The sequence below is a fragment of the Hemiscyllium ocellatum genome, chromosome 4 (genome assembly GCF_020745735.1).
Source record: "Hemiscyllium ocellatum isolate sHemOce1 chromosome 4, sHemOce1.pat.X.cur, whole genome shotgun sequence".
In the NCBI taxonomy this organism is placed as follows: Eukaryota; Metazoa; Chordata; class Chondrichthyes; order Orectolobiformes; family Hemiscylliidae; genus Hemiscyllium; species Hemiscyllium ocellatum.
The window spans coordinates 6,153,108-6,170,772 of record NC_083404.1 but is presented as its reverse complement, the minus strand read 5'-3'; the positions used below and the strand labels follow the sequence as shown (position 1 = coordinate 6,170,772).

At 44.9% G+C, this 17,665-nt stretch overlaps 1 long non-coding RNA gene across 2 annotated transcripts; it reads left to right on the top strand.

The window, feature by feature from the left end:
* The first annotated feature begins 234 nt into the window (after positions 1–234).
* LOC132815270 (uncharacterized) lies at positions 235–17,461 on the top strand. Of its 2 annotated transcripts, XR_009644630.1 has the most exons (4): positions 235–295; positions 14,205–14,314; positions 16,178–16,328; positions 17,324–17,461. It is a non-coding gene; the product is annotated as an uncharacterized LOC132815270 (long non-coding RNA). The 2 variants fall into 2 exon arrangements; XR_009644631.1 differs by lacking the exons at positions 16,178–16,328; positions 17,324–17,461 and adding an exon at positions 15,887–15,953.
* The last annotated feature ends 204 nt before the right edge of the window (positions 17,462–17,665 follow it).

Below are 17,665 nucleotides of genomic sequence, written 5' to 3'. Positions count from 1 at the left end.
TTATGTGACTGTGAATTGTAAAAATGACCTCAATTAGCAGATTGGCTCCCACAAAAAAATGAACACCCATAAGTACAGAGCTTGTTAAAGTTCATATGTTTGTTTTTTTATGTTTGTGAAGGATGAGGTAGTGAAGCAGTAGTTACTAGGCCCTGGGGGGGGGAGTAGGAATGTTCTGGATGGAAACCGCCCCCTTTAAACAGAGCGCGCGGTGACACCCCCCTTTAACCGGCCCAGGGACAGGGACAGAGACAGAGACAGAGAGTGTCCGCCTGGAATTCCTCAACACCCTGAGGTAAATAAACCGTTAAACAGATAAATGTTTTCATTACAGTCATTGACAGGAGGCGGGAGAGACCCCGTGTGTGGGCGGGAGGAGGCTGCTGCCCCTGGGACTTCCCGCTGGCCCGGCCCCAGGCTCCCCGAGGGGAGGGGGCCCCAAACCCCCTGAGCCTGCGGAGAGGGGGGCGGAGGGTGAGACTCCCTGCAGGGCCCGGGGCGAGGAACAAGGTGGAAGTGACCCCCCCCCCCCCCAAACTGAATTCACCCGCGATCCCCACTCCATAACTCACCCCCCCCACCCCAACACTTCTCACCCCTACCCCCCCACCCACAACTCACTGCCCCATCCCCCACCCCAACAACCCCCCCACCCACAACTCACTGCCCCAACCCCCCCACCCTGACTCACTGCCCCAACCCCCACCCCAACAACCCCCCCACCCACAACTCACTGCCCCAACCCCCCCACCCTGACTCACTGCCCCAACCCCCCCCACCCTGACTCACTGCCCCAACCCCCCCACCATGACTCACTGCCCCAACCCCCCCCACCCTGACTCACTGCCCCAACCCCCCCACCATGACTCACTGCCCCATCCCCCCCACCCTGACTCACTGCCCCATCCCCCCCCACCCTGACTCACTGCCCCATCCCCCCCCACCCTGACTCACTGCCCCAACCCCCCCCACCCTGACTCACTGCCCCATCCCCCCCACCCTGACTCACTGCCCCAACCCCCCCCACCCTGACTCACTGCCCCATCCCCCCCCACCCTGACTCACTGCCCCAACCCCCCCCACCCTGACTCACTGCCCCAACCCCCCCCACCCTGACTCACTGCCCCAACCCCCCCCACCATGACTCACTGCCCCATCCCCCCCACCCTGACTCACTGCCCCAACCCCCCCCACCCTGACTCACTGCCCCAACCCCCCCCACCCTGACTCACTGCCCCATCCCCCCCACCCTGACTCACTGCCCCATCCCCCCCCACCCTGACTCACTGTCCCATCCCCCCCACCCTGACTCACTGCCCCATCCCCCCCCACCCTGACTCACTGCCCCCACCCCCCCACCCTGACTCACTGCCCCACCCCCCCACCCTGACTCACTGCCCCAATCCCCCCACCCCACTGCCCCAACCCCCACCCCAACAACCCCCTACCCACAACTCACTACCCCATCTCCCCCACCCCCGACTCACTGCCCCATTCTTCCGCACCCCCGACTCACTGCCCCATTTCCCCCCACCCCCGACTCACTGCCCCAACCCCCACCCCAACACCCCCCACTCAAAACTCACTGCCCCATTCTCCCGCACCCCCGACTCACTGCCCCATTTCCCCCCACCCCCGACTCACTGCCCCAACACCCCCCCACTCACAACTCACTACCCCATCTCCCCCACCCCCGACTCACTGCCCCATTCTTCCGCACCCCCGACTCACTGCCCCATTTCCCCCCACCCCCGACTCACTGCCCCAACCCCCACCCCAACACCCCCCACTCAAAACTCACTGCCCCATTCTCCCGCACCCCCGACTCACTGCCCCATTTCCCCCCACCCCCGACTCACTGCCCCAACACCCCCCCACTCACAACTCACTGCCCCATTCCCCCATCCCCCCATCCCCGATTCACTGCTCCAACCCCCCACTCCAAATTCATTGCCTTATTCCCCCCCACCCTGACTCACTGCCCCAATCCCCACCCCAACAACCCTCCACTCACAACTCACTGCCCCAACCCCCCACCCCAAATTCATTGCCTCATTCCCCCCCACCCCAACTCACTGCCCCAATCTCCCAACCCAACAACCCCCCCCACCCCCAACTTGCTGCCCCATTCCCCCACCCAGACACACTGCCCCATTCTCCCCCATCTGACTCTCTGCCCTGTTTCCTCCCCCACCCTGACTCACTGCCCCAACCCCACCCCAACAACCCCCCACCCACAACTCACTGCCCCATTCCCCTCACCCTGACTCACTGTCCCATTCCCCCCACCCTTGACTCACTGCTCCAACCCCCACTCCCAATTCATTGCCCCATTCCCCCACCCCAACAACCCCCCACCCTGACTCACTGCACCATTCCCCCCCACCCACAACTCACTGCCCCATTCCCCATCACTCCGACTCACTGCCCCGTTCCCCCACCCCAACAACCACCCCACTCTCAACTCTCTGCCCCATTCCCCCCACCCTGACTCACTGCCCCATTCCCCCACCCTGACTCACTGCCCCAATCCCCCAACCCAACAACCCCCCACCCTCAACTCACTGCTCCATTCCCCCCACCCTGACTCACTGCCCCAACCCCCCAGCCCCAATTCACTGCCTCATTCTCCCACCCCCAACTCACTGCCCCAACCCCCCCACCCCAACCCCCAACTCACTGTCCCACCCCCACCCCCAACTCACTGTCCCAACCCTCCACCCCCAACTCACTGCCCCATTCCCCCCACCTGACTCACTGCCCCAACCCCCGACCCCCAACTCACTGCCCCATTCCCACACCCTGACTCACTGCCCCATTCCCCCCCCAACCCACCACGACTCACTGCTCCATTCCCCTCCCCACCCACCCCGACTCACTCTCCCCTTTCCCCCCAGCCCAATTCCCTCTCCCCATTCCCCCCACCCCCAACTCACACTCCCCATTACCCAACCCCCACCTCACTGCCCCATTCCCCCATCCCAATTCATTAATCCATCCCCCCCCACCCCAACTCACTCTCCCCACCCCCAACTCACTCTCCCCACCCCAACTCACTGCTCCATGAGTTGAGTTCTCACTCTCCCCACCCCAACTCATTTTTTCCGTCGCAACTTGCTGTCCAAGCACCCCCAAAATCCCTCTGCTTTCTCCGCCATCTCAGTTCACTCCCAACTCACACCACAACTCATTCCCCACAACCCCCCAACTTGACTCCTCTCCCACACCCCATAACTCACCCCCAACCTCCAAAACTGAACTCTCCCCACCCCCCAATTGACTCACCTTCCACAACCCCCACTCACCCTGAAAACTCTTTTCTCTCCCTGCTAAGACCCCACAAATCCATCTCCTGAACCCCAAATCTCCCTACTCCGTTGCCTCATCACCCCAACTCACCCCACTAACAATTTAACTCATCTCCCCACCCCCATAACTCTCAACTCTCCCTACTCCCCCCATCAATTCATCGCACTAACAATTTAACTGACACCTATTCGCACCTCAGCTCGCTCCCCTCAACTCACCCCCCACCTCCCAACTCAACTGAATTTCAAGATACTTTCTTATCAGTCCAGCAAGGAACTTGAACCTGGGACTACAGACACTATCACTGTGCTAAAAGTGCCTTTAGTTCTTCTGGGTAAATATTTTGAAATGAATATGTTCAGAAATGTTGTTCCACACTTTTGGAGCAGGGTGAAAATCGAACCCAGGATTCCTGGCTCAAAGGTTGGTAATGTTGTGCCGCAAGAACCGTTAGTTCATTTTCTAATCAACCTGTTCAGAGATATTATTGTGCCACAAGAGGTCTCAACTCAATTTCAACTATGAGCCAAGATTGCTCAAACAATAAATGTATGTATGACTTGACATACAACCATCATGAATTAGGTACTGTATTTTTAAACATGAAAATAATACAATCCTGTGTTTTATCTGTGAAATCAAACAATATACTGGAAAGATCGAGATTTTTAAAATTTTAATTAAATTCAGACTTGTGCATTAATTTATTTATCTGGGTCAACCATCATTTTGTAAGAGAAAGAACGCATCAATCTTTGTCACGAAAGATCTTAGAAATTCTATGTGTGTCACACTTTCAATCTGTTGGCTGACACTTCAAATCTCTTTGACGCATGAAAAAGTGCATATCTTATTTTGTCTGAGTGGTTCAAATCATTGCTACGTATTGATCACTAAGGCATCACTGAGATCACTTATTTTGATTGCTATAACATTACCTCTCTGTGTCTCTTCCAATCTGTGCTGAAATCCATTGTTACCTCCTTTTTCTAACCCATTACAGGCTGGCCTCCCACATTCTACCCTCTAAGCATGAGGTTATTGGAAACTCCTGTCACTTATGACTTTGTGCTTTTTTGGCTCTCGGTCAAGCAACAGTTTTCATTACTAAAGTTCTTATCGGTGAATTCAAATCCATGTGCAGCCTTGTTCCTCCTTCTCTCTTTAATCTGCTCCAGTTCCACAAACCTCCAAGGAGGAAAGACAGTCATGCCATTGGACTAGTAATTCAGGAATGCAAGCTAGTGTTCTAGGGACATGGGTTTTAAACCCTGCAACACCTGGTGTAATTTAAATTTGATTAACAAATCTGGAATACAGTGCTTGATTAATGCTGGAATAAAATGAAATTACAAAAACTTTTCTTGATTGGTGTAAAAACCTAACTGGTTCATGGATGCCTTTCAACAAATCAAATCTATGCTTACCTGGTCTGGCCTACATGTGACTTCAGGGCCTGTTCACACCCTCTGAACAAGCCACGCAGTTCAAAGGCATAGGGATGGGCATTAAATGCTACACTTGCCAGTGACCGCCATCTTCCATGAACGAAGAATCGAGGAAATCCATGCTCATTTAACTGTGGCATCTTGATCATCCCAACAATAAAATAACAGAAATAAAATAAGAGAAGGGTCACTGGACCTGAAAAAAATAACTGATTTCTCTCTTCAGATGCTGCCAGACCTTCTGAGATTTTCCAGCAATTTCTGTTTTTGTTTCAGATTTCCAGCATCCACAGTTCTTTGGGTTTTTTGTCCAGCTATCATATAAGGACCAGTTGAGGACCCGGGGTCTGTACTTGGAATTGGGAAGAATGGGAGGGAGGGGTGGAATTTCATTGAAATTTGCAGAATACTGAGAGACTTGGATATGGTGGACATGGAGAAGGTATTTCCACTAGGAGGAGAGACTGGGACCTGACAGCACAGGCTCAAGGGAAGGGATGATCCTTCATAACTGAGATGAGGAGGAATTTCTTCAGCCAGAGACATAAGAGTTCTACAGCATGGAAACAGACCCTTCGGTCCAACTCGTCCATGCCGACCAGATATCTTAAATTAATCTAGTCCCATTTGCCAGCATTTAGCCCATTTTCCTTTAACCCCTTCCTATTCATATACTCATCCAGATGCCATTTAAATGTTGTAATTGTACCAGCCTCCACCACTTCCTTTGGCAGCTTATTCCATACATGCACCACTGTCTGTGTGAAAAAGTTGCCTGTTAGGCCACCTTTTATATCTTTCCTCTCTCACCTTAAACCAATGCCCTCTCATTTTGGACTTCCCTACTCTGGAAAAGACCTTAGCTATTCATCCTTTCCATGCCCCTCATGATTTTGTAAACCTCTATATGGTCACCCAAGGGTGTTGAATCTTTGGAACCCATTGCCGCAGGACTTTTTTGAAACCAAATCATTGAGCATATTTAAGACAGTGAGACATAGCTTAATGATCATGAAGGGGATTGAGCGTTATGGGAAGAGGCCAGGAAAATGAGGTTGAGGAGTATGGCTGTGTGATTTGACTGGCCTAATTCTGCTCCTATATCATATGGCGTCAAGTAGCTGGAACGTCCATAGATGAAATGGTTTGAAAAAAAAGTAAACAAACACTGACTTAAATAGTCATGAGAAAGGAAGGCAGCCTGAAATTGACAAAAGGCACTGAAACCAGTCAACCTTCTCAGGTATAAAGAAATCCTTGACAAAAAGAGAAATTGATGGAAAAGCTGAGCAGGGCTGGCAGCATCTGAAGAGAGAAATTAGATTTAATGTTGTAGGTCAGTTCTGAAGAAGGGTAACGTGGCCCAAAATGTTAACTCTAATTTCCGTCCATGGATGTTGCCAGACCTGCTGAGCTTTTCTAGTAATTTCTATTTTTGTCTCTGCATCAGCAGTCCTTTTGGTTTTAATAAAGAATTCTTTGTCTCCTACTTTGATTTACACACGTTTGATAAATTTCATATATTGGAGATAAAAGCCATCATTTCCAGTTATCAAACTAGAAAACAGTAAATTCACTCACAAAAATACATAACACGCACAGAGAATGCTGGAGAAACTCAGCAGGTCTGGCACCATCTGTATAGAGAAAGGTTAAGGTTTCGAATCTGGTATGACTCAGAAAACACCTCGTGAGTCTCTCCAAGCATTCTTTGTATTTGTTTCAGTTTTCCGGCATCCGCAGGGATTTTGCTTTTATAGAAGTACATAAATCAGCTTGTATTTCAGGAAGATGGATTTTTGTCTGGAACCAGCTGAAGAAAGTAGTAAGCAGTGATAGTGACAGAAATATTGAACTGAATTTCAAGATGCTAGTCTCATTGATAAGATATTTTCATTCATAGAATCTGTGAATTTTTACAGCATAGAAGGAGGCAATTCAGCCACCATATCTGGACTGGTTTTAGTTATGACTAATTAATGGTGCGGCCACACTTGGAGTATTGTGTACAGTTCTGGTCACCACATTATAAGAAGGATGTGGAAGCTTTGAAAAGGGTGCGGAGGAGATTTACCAGGATGTTGCCTGGAATGGAGGGAAGGTCTTACGAGGAAAAGCTGAGGGACTTGAGGCTGTTTTCGTTAGAGAGAAGAAGGTTGAGAGGTGACTTAATGGAGACATATAAGATAATCAGAGAGTTAGATAGGGTGGACAGGGAGAGTCTTTTTCCAAGTATGGTGACGGTGAGCATGAGGGGGCATAGCTTTAAATTGAGGGGTAATAGATATAGGACAGATGTCCAAGGTAGTTTCTTTACTCAGAGAGTAGTAAGGATTAGATTAGATTACAATTGATCATGTGGACTTTAGATTAGATTAGATTACTTACAGTGTGGAAACAGGCCCTTCGGCCCAACAAGTCCACACCGACCCGCCGAAGCGCAACCCACCCATATCCCTATATTTACCCCTTACCTTACACTACGGGCAATTTAGCATGGCCAATTCACCTGACCCGCACATCTTTGGACTGTGGGAGGAAACCGGAGCACCCGGAGGAAACCCACGCAGACACGGGGAGAATGTGCAAACTCCACACAGTCAGTCGCCTGAGGCGGGAATTGAACCCAGGTCCCTGGCGCTGTGAGGCAGCAGTGCTAACCACTGTGCCACCGTGCCGCCCTAATATGGGATATGGGATATGGGATGCTTTGCCTGCAACAGTAGTAGATTCGCCAACTTTAAGTATATTTAAGTCGTCATTGGACAAGCATGTGTACGTACATGGAATAGTGTAGGTTAGATGGGCTTCAGATTGGTATGACAGGACGGCACAACATCGAGGGCCAAAGGGCCTGTACTGCGCTGTAATGTTCTATGTTCTAATGCAATTTTCTCACTCATTCTTTGTAACCCTGCACAATATCCCTCTTCAAATAACAATCTACTTTATTTTTCAATTGTATCTGTCTCCATGATACTCTCAGGCATTGTATTCCAGCCCTTGACCACTCACTACATGATTTGTTTTCCACATGTTGTTTTGCGTCCTTCATTGGAGTCCAGAACTGAAAGGCATAGATTTCGGGTGAGAGGGGAGAGATATAAAAGAGACCTAAGGGGCCACTTTTTCACATAGAAGGTGTATGGAATGAGCTGCCAGAGGAAGTGGTGGTGGCTGGTACAATTGCAACATTTAATAAGGCATGAAAGATGGAATCAATGGATCGAAGGTTGACATAAGTGATGGACTGGGCTGTGTTCACAACCCAGGGAAAAGACTGTCTATTTACCCTATCCATGCCCCTCATAATTTTGTAAACCTCTATAAAGGTCATGCCTCAGCCTCTGACACTCTAGGGGAAAACAGCCCCAGCCTGTTCAGCCTCTCCCTGTAGCTCAAACCCTCCAACCCTGACAACATCCTTGTAAATCTTTTCTAAACCCTTTCAAGTTTCACAACATCTTTCCGATAGGAAGGAGACCAGAATTGCATGCAATATTCCAACAGTGGCCTAACCAATGTCCTGTACAGCCGCAACATGACCTCCCAACTCCTGTACTCAATACTCTGACCGATAAAGGAAAGCATACCAAACGCCTTCATCACTATCCTATCTGCCTACGACTCCACTTTTAAGGAGCTATGAACCTGCACTCCAAGGTCTCTTTGTTCAGCAACATTCCCTTGGACCTTACCATTAAATGTATAAGTCCTGCTAAGGTTTGCTTTCCCAAAATGCAGCACCTCGCATTTATCTGAATTAAACTCCATCTGCCATGCCTCAGCCCATTGGCCCATCTGATCAAGATCCCGTTGTAATCTGAGGTAACCTTCTTCGCTGTCCACTACACCTCCAATTTTGGTATCATCTGCAAACTTACTCTTTATACCTCTTATGCTCGCATCCAAATCATTTATGTAAATGACGAAAAGTAGAGGACCCAGCACCAATCCTTGTGGTTAAATTTAAAAAGTTATATGAAATGGCTTCTTTTACTACACAACAAATTATGTATGTATATAGCACCTTTAGCACAATAAGATATTCCAAGGCATTTCACAAGAGTAATCTTAAACAAGTTTGACACTCAGCTAGGTCATTAGGGCAGATGACCCAAATCTTGGTCAAAGAAAGGTTTCAGAGAGTTTCTTGAAAGAAGAAAAAGAAGTAAAGAGAGGAAATTCCAAATCTTAAGGTTTTGGCAGCTGATGGCATAGCTCACAATGGTGGAATGATAAAATGGGGAGATTCTGAAGAGATGAGAATTAGAGTAGTGTGGGGGATTGCTGACTGGAAGAGTTTACAGAAACAGGAGGATGACGTCCTGGAAACAAGAATGAGAATTGTAAAGTTGAGATTTTTCATAAGCTGGAGCCAGTGTAGGGCAGCAAGTACTCGTAATGCAGGGAATGGTGTGTATGGAAATACAGGCAGCAGGGTTTTGATTGAGATTGAGTTTACAGAAAGCATATTGTGACATGGGTGTGTTTTTCTACTGAATGGCTTGGGTCCTTTGACTCTCATAGTTTACATGTGAACACTGATGACACACTGTTACATTGAACCACCAGGTCTCTTGTTTTTCATTGTACCTGACTTTACGTACTACTTTCTAATATCCAATCCTGGATGACAAGAGGGTGCCTCCAACTAAATATTGGGAAGACCAAAAGCCAGTGTCTCCCCTCCACAAACCTTATTCCTTACAATGAAACTTCCATCTTGGTGGGTACTTTCTTCTAAGATGGGCACACCAAGCTAAGAAATTTCCCAACTCCTACTACTATCTCAAGGATGAAAATCAATCCATCAATGACTGCTCAGGTGACCATGTAGCATATATCATGATCTTCTAGGTATCCTGCCACAACTTCCTTAAAAATGGATTCCAGCACATTCCCTGTGACAGATGTTAGACTAATTGACCTGTAGTTTCTTGCTTTCTGAATCCTTCCCTTCTTGAATAAATGTATTCCGTTTGGTAATTTCCAATATTCTGCAGCCCTTACAGAATCATAGGATTTTTGGAATATTGCAACTAATTCATCTCCAACTTCTTTTAAGACCCGAGAATGCAAGTCATCTGGTCCTGGCGACCTGTCACCCTTTAGGTCTAATGGTTTTCCTAGCTCCTTTACAATGGTGATAGTGTTTACTCAACGCTTCCCATCACTCTCGATCTTCAATTATCTTTGGGAAGTTTCGCCACAATATATGTGATGATAGCTTTCATTATGTCACTGTTTCCCATTTTTAGATTCCCAGATTCACCCTAGAGGACCGATACTACCTTTAGTCACATCTTTTCTATTCAAATACTTGTAGCAATTCTTCCTATCTGTTTTTTATCACTAGCAGCTTTCTCTAGTGTTCTGCTTTCCAGCTCTCAATTATCCAAGTTCTTAAAGTCTGCCCATTTCTCTGATGTATCGCTGATCTTTGCAGATTTATACAGTGATTCCTTCTATTTAATACTTCCATTAACTACAGGGTTGCAAACAAGTTCTGTTCTGGACTCTGCAAATTAATTTGTGCGCAGGTTGGAGCAGAATGCAGATAATGGAAAGCAGCCATTTGTAAGTACAGGAAATGTTCATATGTCAGGTCTTTAAAAATTGAAACCGTGTATGGGACGGTTACATTCTTACATTTGTAAGTCAGACGCCCATAAACCAGGGACCCCCGGTGCCTTATTTATCAGAATGATGCATTTATTTTGAAAACCCTTCCTTTTTTCTCATCAGAATTTATATTTTGAAATCATGACAAAATGTACAGCTCACATTCGAAAATCTCATGTGATTTCATCCAACAATGCTGGTTGATGTAATTCATGCAGTCCACCCAAAAGACACACAACAGAAATTGCTGGAAAAGCCCAGCAGGTCTGACAGCATCTGTGCAGAGAAAGCAGAGTTAACTTTTCAGGTCGAGTGACCCTTCCTCAAAACTTCACCCAGAAGACAGACTGAACTGATTCCCAAAGCACCTTTATTTCAGCAAATAAGCAGCTGTCAAATAATGAAAGGTATTTACTCAAGAAGAAATAAACTTGAATAACACATCAAATTGATCTTGTGAAACCCTAAGGGTTCTAAATGTAGGGAAATTAAACAGGAAGAACAAACCCCAAAAGACATAAATTTAAATTAGGGCTTTCAACAAAATAAAATTAAAGTACCATGATCATAAAAGGAAGGTGGAGTACATTTAAAAAAAAGTTAGAGGTAAGTGACCTACGACTTTGTCACATGAAACAGCAGTTCACCTTGGAACAGATCTGTAGTATTACATTACGTGTTTGTATTTCTACTGTTTACTCTGTCAGCAGGTGGAAATAAAATTGTCTTTACAAATAGGACCTTATGCAATTACCTGTGGCTATTAAAGGAACTAATGTAATCCTTAAAAACATGGAAATTTTCATTCAAAGAACCAACTCTTATGAAAAGCATATTCACTTCGTCATTGCAATTCTGTGTCAAAGATGGTGCAATGATTAGGTAAAGATGTAGGAAAGTAATTGAAATTTGTTCTAGCACACTTCCATTTTAGCATCATATCTGTTTCAAAACATTACTACATGCAATAGTCACAAAATAAGTTCTCACACATTTCATTTCAAGGGAAAGCTCACTAGATCTGTAAACTTGAGTTGCCAAATTGAACTTTACATATTAAAAACATTCAGTTGATGTAACTAAACTCTCCCGCACAGTCTGCTGTAACTAACAGCTAGTTAAATGATGTGTCATCTTCCAGCTACACACAGACATTATATTTGTAATACTGTCATACATCGATCTGTGAAGTACTGTTATAACAAGGGCTATAGAATACCAAATTAATGAGTTAAGCTACATTGTCAGTATAGAGTCTACCTGTGGTGAAGATACAGCAGCTGCTCTCAGACCTCGGTGCACAGGTAAACAGGTCACTGGGATTGTATTCCCTATTTTGTTCAAGCGAGTATTTGATTGGCCTTCCAATCATAAAACCTAGGAGAGAATTAATAAAACATTTGTCACCAGTCTGCCTGGAGACCAATGAGACTGAGAAGTCGTATAATGTTTCAACCACTGATAGCTAGTAGACATTCTTATTCCTGAATCCGATGAAGGGCTTATGCTCGAAACGTCGAATTCTCTATTCCTGAGATGCTGCCTGGCCTGCTGTGCTTTGACCAGCAACACATTTGCAGCTGTGATCTCCAGCATCTGCAGACCTCATTTTTAACTCTATTCTTATTCCTGCAGCCCATCTGGATAACATATTTGGGAATGTAACATTTTCCTGTACATTTGTTCAAATGGCCTTTTTTTTTAAAAAAAAACGGATTCTAACATTGGTTTTCCTATTGCTTTTTAGTACAAGGGAAAGTACATAACATGAATCTGGATCAGTTTGAAGCAGCCAAGAATAAAAGTTCCCTTAAAGTAATAACTATCTGGATTTCCTTTAGGTTTAAAACAAAGTGAATTTGATAGAATATGAATGCAAAATGTATTTTTTAATTGAACAAAATGCTGTGACATATTAGATCTGTGACTAAAATTAAGACTATTGTATGATTTTAGAGCTATTAAAGTGGAGTTAACAAAATCCGTAAATAATTCTAAATTTAAAAGATAAAATTTGAAAGTTAACATTTTTCAATTTTTAATGCTGAATATAGTAGATTCACTGTCCCTCTTCCCTGAAACCCAGACTGACAACGTAGTTTATTTTGTTTTTTTAGTTTTGAATGGTCAGAAAGTCAGCATCTAGTTTGAGTCACGAGCCTTAGTTTTGTCTTCTCATGATTAAGTCAACCTATTATCCTTAAATGTACTTTTGGAACATGCTTTGCAGGTTTATTTTGACATGTTGGTGGCAATTTTTGTGTACTTACTGCCCAAGTTTTAAAAAACAGGGATGGGACCAAAATTGTGTATGGAATGGAATTGCTAACTAATCTTTAAGACCTATCTCTATTTTCATGCAGGCTGTGGAGGTGCCTGTGTTGGACTGGGTGGACAAAGTCATAAGAACTAGGAGCAGGAGTCGGCCATCTGGCCCTTCGAGCCTGCTCCACCATTCAATAAGATCATGGCTGATCTTTTGGTGGACTCTGCTCCAATTACTCACCCTCTCACCGTCACCCTTAATTGCTTCATTATTCAAAAAAAATCAATCTTAGCTTTGAAAACGTTAACTGAAGTACCATCAACTGCTTCACTGACCAGGGAATTCTATAGATTTGTATCCCTCTGGGTGAAGAAGTTCCTCTCAGTTCAGTCCTAAATCTACTCCCTCTAATTTTGATGCTCTTTCCTCTTGTCCTAGTTTCATCTGCCAATGGAAACATCCTCCCTGCTTCTATCTTATTTATTCCCTTCATGATTTGATATGTTTTTATAAGATCCCCTCTCGTTCTTCTAAATTCCAATGAATATAATCCTAGCCTACTCAGTCTCTCCTCATGAACCAAACCCCTCAGCCTCCTCTGCATCCCCTCCAGTGCCAGGACATTCTTTCTTAAGTAAGAAGACCAAAACTGAATATGATACTCCAGGTGTGGCTTCACCAGCACCCTGTACGCTGCAACATAACCTCCCTGTTTTTAAACTCAATCCCTTTAGCAATGGAAGGACAAAATTCCATTTGCCTTCCTAATTACCTGTTGTAGCTGCAGACCAACCCTCTGTGATTCATGCACAGGGACACCCAGATGTCTCTACATAGCAGCATGCTGCAACCTTTTACCATACAATTAATAGTCCTTTTTACTGTTACTCCTACCAAGTTGGATGGCTTCACATTTATTAACATTGTATTCTATCGCCCAGACCTTTGTCCACTCATTTAAAGTATCTATGTTCCCCTGAAAAGTTTCGCAGTCCTCTGCACACTTTGATTTTGTGTCACCTGCAAACTGTGACATACTACACGTGGTCCCCAACTCCAAATCATCTATATTCAAGACAGAAGTCACATGACACCAATAGGTTTATTTGAAATGACAAGTTTTTGGAGCACTGCTCCTTCATTAATTGAAATGGAAGGAAACGCACAGACACAGAATATATAGGTGGAGAGATAATAGCAAGATAATTCCAGGTAATTAGGAGTGTCAATAGATAAGTACAAATACAATAAGTGGAGTGTTGACAGGTGATCAGAAGTGTCAAACGGTCTGAGTAAAGTGTCAACAGCTGAATAGCAAGTGAAGGGATGACCCATGAACCCATTAATTAAGGCATAGAGATAGTTACAAATAATCAAGTATGCTACTTGTTACATTGGTTAGACCTTCATCATTCGACTCTGATACCTATCATGTTATTCCAGCCATTTGGTTTGTTTCTAACATCATTTTATTTTTGATTTTTTTTGTAGTTACGTCAAATAAACATGTTGAACTATAACCTGGTGTTGTGTGACTTCTGACTATTTTCATGCAGACATGTAACTAATGAAGCCAGCTGTGTGAAACATGATGGAAGCAGTGGATCTGGAAAGCCTGACACAAGATCTTTAAAAAAATGTGCTCATCCAGTTTATGATTGAAAAAGTAAGAGGATCGATTTTGGAAGATTTTGAAAAGGGCAGGACTTTTCAGCTTGCCTGTTGACTCGACAACAGGTCTTTCAGACGTTGACCAACTAATTGATATTCAAGGATGCATGTTACCCAATGATGGCTTTCCTGTATCACACTTTCTAACTTTCCATGAATTCAAAAAGCACGGCAGTGAAAGTGTGGCTGTCATGGTGCTGGATTATCCAGGCAGTAACTGTAAAGGAGTACCATAGTTGCTGGAGATCAGAGTTCAAGAGAGTGGTGCTGGAAAAGCACAGTCAGTCAGACAGCATCAGAGGAGCAGAAGAGTCGACGTTTCGGCACACATTCCTGATGAAGGGCTTATGCACGAAACATCTATTCTCCTGCTCCTCAGATGCTGCCTGACCTGCTGTGATGTTTCGGTCATAAGCTTTTCATTAGGAATGAGGCTTGTGGGCCAGGGGACTGAGAAATAAATTGGAGAGGGGTGGGGCTGGGGGGGAGGGAGCTGCGAGTGCAATAGGTAGCCTAAGGTGGGAGAGAAGATGATAGGTTGGAGAGGAGGGTGGAGTGGATAGAGGGGAAATGTGATCGACAGGTCAAGAGAGTCTTGCCGAGTTGGAGGCTTGGGACTGGAATAAAGCAGAGGGAAGGGGAAATGGGGAAACTGGTGAAATCCACATTAATCCCATCTGGTTGGCAGGGGTCCAAGGTGGAAGATGAGACATTCTTCCTCCAGACATAGGCTGGTTAGGGTTTGGCGATGGATGAGGCCCAGGACCTGCATGTTTTTGGTAGAGTGGGAGGAGGAGTTGAAGTGTTCAGCCATGGGGTGGTGGGGTTGGTTGGTGTGAGCGTCCCAGTGATGTTCTCTAAAACGATCTGCAAGTTGGCGTCCTGTCTCCTCGATGTACAGGAGATCACGCCGGGTGCAACAGATACAGTAGATGACATTTGTAGAAATACAGGTAAATTTCTGTCCGATGCGAAAGGATCCTTTGGGGCCTTGGATGGAGGTGATGGGGGGGAGGTGTGGGCGCAGGTTTTGCACTTCCTGCATTGGCTGGGGAAGGTGTCTGGAGTGGGGCGGCGGCAGGTAGAGAGCATGGATCTGACAAAGGAGTCGTGGGGGGAAATGGTCTCTCCGGAACACTGATAGGGGTGGGGAGGGAAAGATATATCTCTGGTGGAAAGGTCTGTTTGTAGGTGGTGGAAGTGGGGGAGGATGGTGGAATGTATATGAAGGTTGGCAGGTTGGAAGGTGAGGACCGGGGTTATTTGTTCTTGTTGCGCTGGGGGGGGCTGGAATTCAAGGGAGGAGGTGCTGGAAGTGGAGGAAATATGCTAGTAGGCATTTTTGACCACATGGGAGGGGAAATTGTGGTCTTTGAAGAAGGAGGCCATCTGGGATTTACTATGGTGGAATTGGTCATCATGGAAACAGATGTGGCAGAGGCGGAGGAATTGGGAATAATGGTGGTGTTTTTACAGGAGGCAGGGTGGGAGGAGGTGTAGTTCAGGTGTAGACTACAGGGTTCACTGGATTAGACTTGGAGTGTTAACTCTGTTTCTCTCTCCACAGATGCTGCCAGACCCGCTGAGTTTCACCAGCGATTTCTGTTTTTGCTTGTTTTGGATCTCCAGCATCCACAGTTGTTTGTTTTATTATAGTGATGTAGACTGAGTAAAAATAAAAGAATGAGTAAAAGAAAAAAGAAAGGTCAGTTTTGATGTTGCATGTAATACTGAGGAAGTGTTTTCTTCCCCCAGGTTTTGAGTGAAATCCTTTTTTGCTATATGATTCACTGAAAATGAATTTGATATGAAAATATTGCAACAAATTTTTCATTTTTGGCTGATTTATATTCCTCAGAGAAATAGTTGTGTGAAAGTGTAAAGTTTCTGATGGAAGATTATCCTGACTGTGGAAGTTAACCTCATGGTGAAATGAAATCAAGAAAAAATATTCAGATAAAGGATATTTATGGCACCAGAACCTTTCTTAAGTCATCATAGTCATCAAGGTAAGACAAAATTAACCTTTTGTCTAATATAGTAACAATATATAGGCTCTCTTTCAGTCTAATTGTAACAAATAGCTCAGGAGCAAGGTCATTTTCATGGGTAGATACCATCAGAAATCAATTGTGGACCATAGTGCTAGAGGCATGTCTCTGAGTGATTTGGATTTAGGGACAAAATGTAATCTTTCCAAATTTGCTGCTAATACCAAACCAGGTGGCAATGTAAGTTGTGAGGAGGCACAAGGAGGTTGGAACAAGCATTTGCAAATGGGCAAGAAGGTGGCAGATGGAATATAATTTGAATAAGTATGAAGTTATCCACTTCGGTCAAAAAAGATCTCCGGAAGACTAAAAACTTCCTAAACAATAAGAGGTTTGGAAATAAGGGGATATAAAGGAATCTGAGTGTCTTTGATCATGAGTCACTCTATATGGGTGCAGCAAACAATCAGAAAGGCAAGTAGTATGTTGTCTCATCACAAGGGGATTTGATTAGAGGAATAAACTGTCTTGAGTTGAGTCATGGCGAGACCACATCGAGAGCATTGTATTTAATTTCAGTCTCCTTATTGAAGAATATACTTCCTGTGGGATGGTAGAACACAGATTCAACAGGCTAATGCATTGGATGGTGGGATTCTGTTATGAGGAAGTTTAAAGAAACTGGGTTTCTATTCTCTAGTGTTTAAAAGGACAGGCAATCTCATTGAAACTTACAATTACAGGATGAATCAGGTGGATTATATGGGATGTTTCCCTGAGCTGGTGAGCCTATCACCAGAGGACACCAGTCAGAATAAGAAGTTGGCCATTTAGGACTGACATGGAATTTCTTCACCCAGAGTGTTTTTCAGTTCTGAAGGCTGAAAAATTTCTACACCAATTCTTACAGCCTGAAGTCTTCACATAATTAAACTTAACTTTTGCTCGGGTGAAGTAGCTGTTCTGAAGAAGGAACACTGGACTCAATGTTAACTCTGTTTCTCTCTCCACAGACACTACCAGACCTGCTGCATTTCTCCAGCAATTTCTGTTTTTGGACCAGAACTAAAACCTGAATCTGAACTGAAGTAAAATACTGGGCTGTTTTCTCTGTGTCATAAAAATTCCCCTTCATAAACACTTCATCAATTAACTCCACAGCATTGTGTTAGTTATATAAGTCATATGTCTTCTTGAAAATTACATTTTTAGTTCATTATTCAAAATGATTTCTGACCTTCTTTTGAAACACCTCACAGAACTGAAACTACATCTATTTTTAAATTCAAATTCCATTTGATAAACATCTTTATAACACTTGTTATGCCCTCAAAATGCCATCCCTACAATTTGGA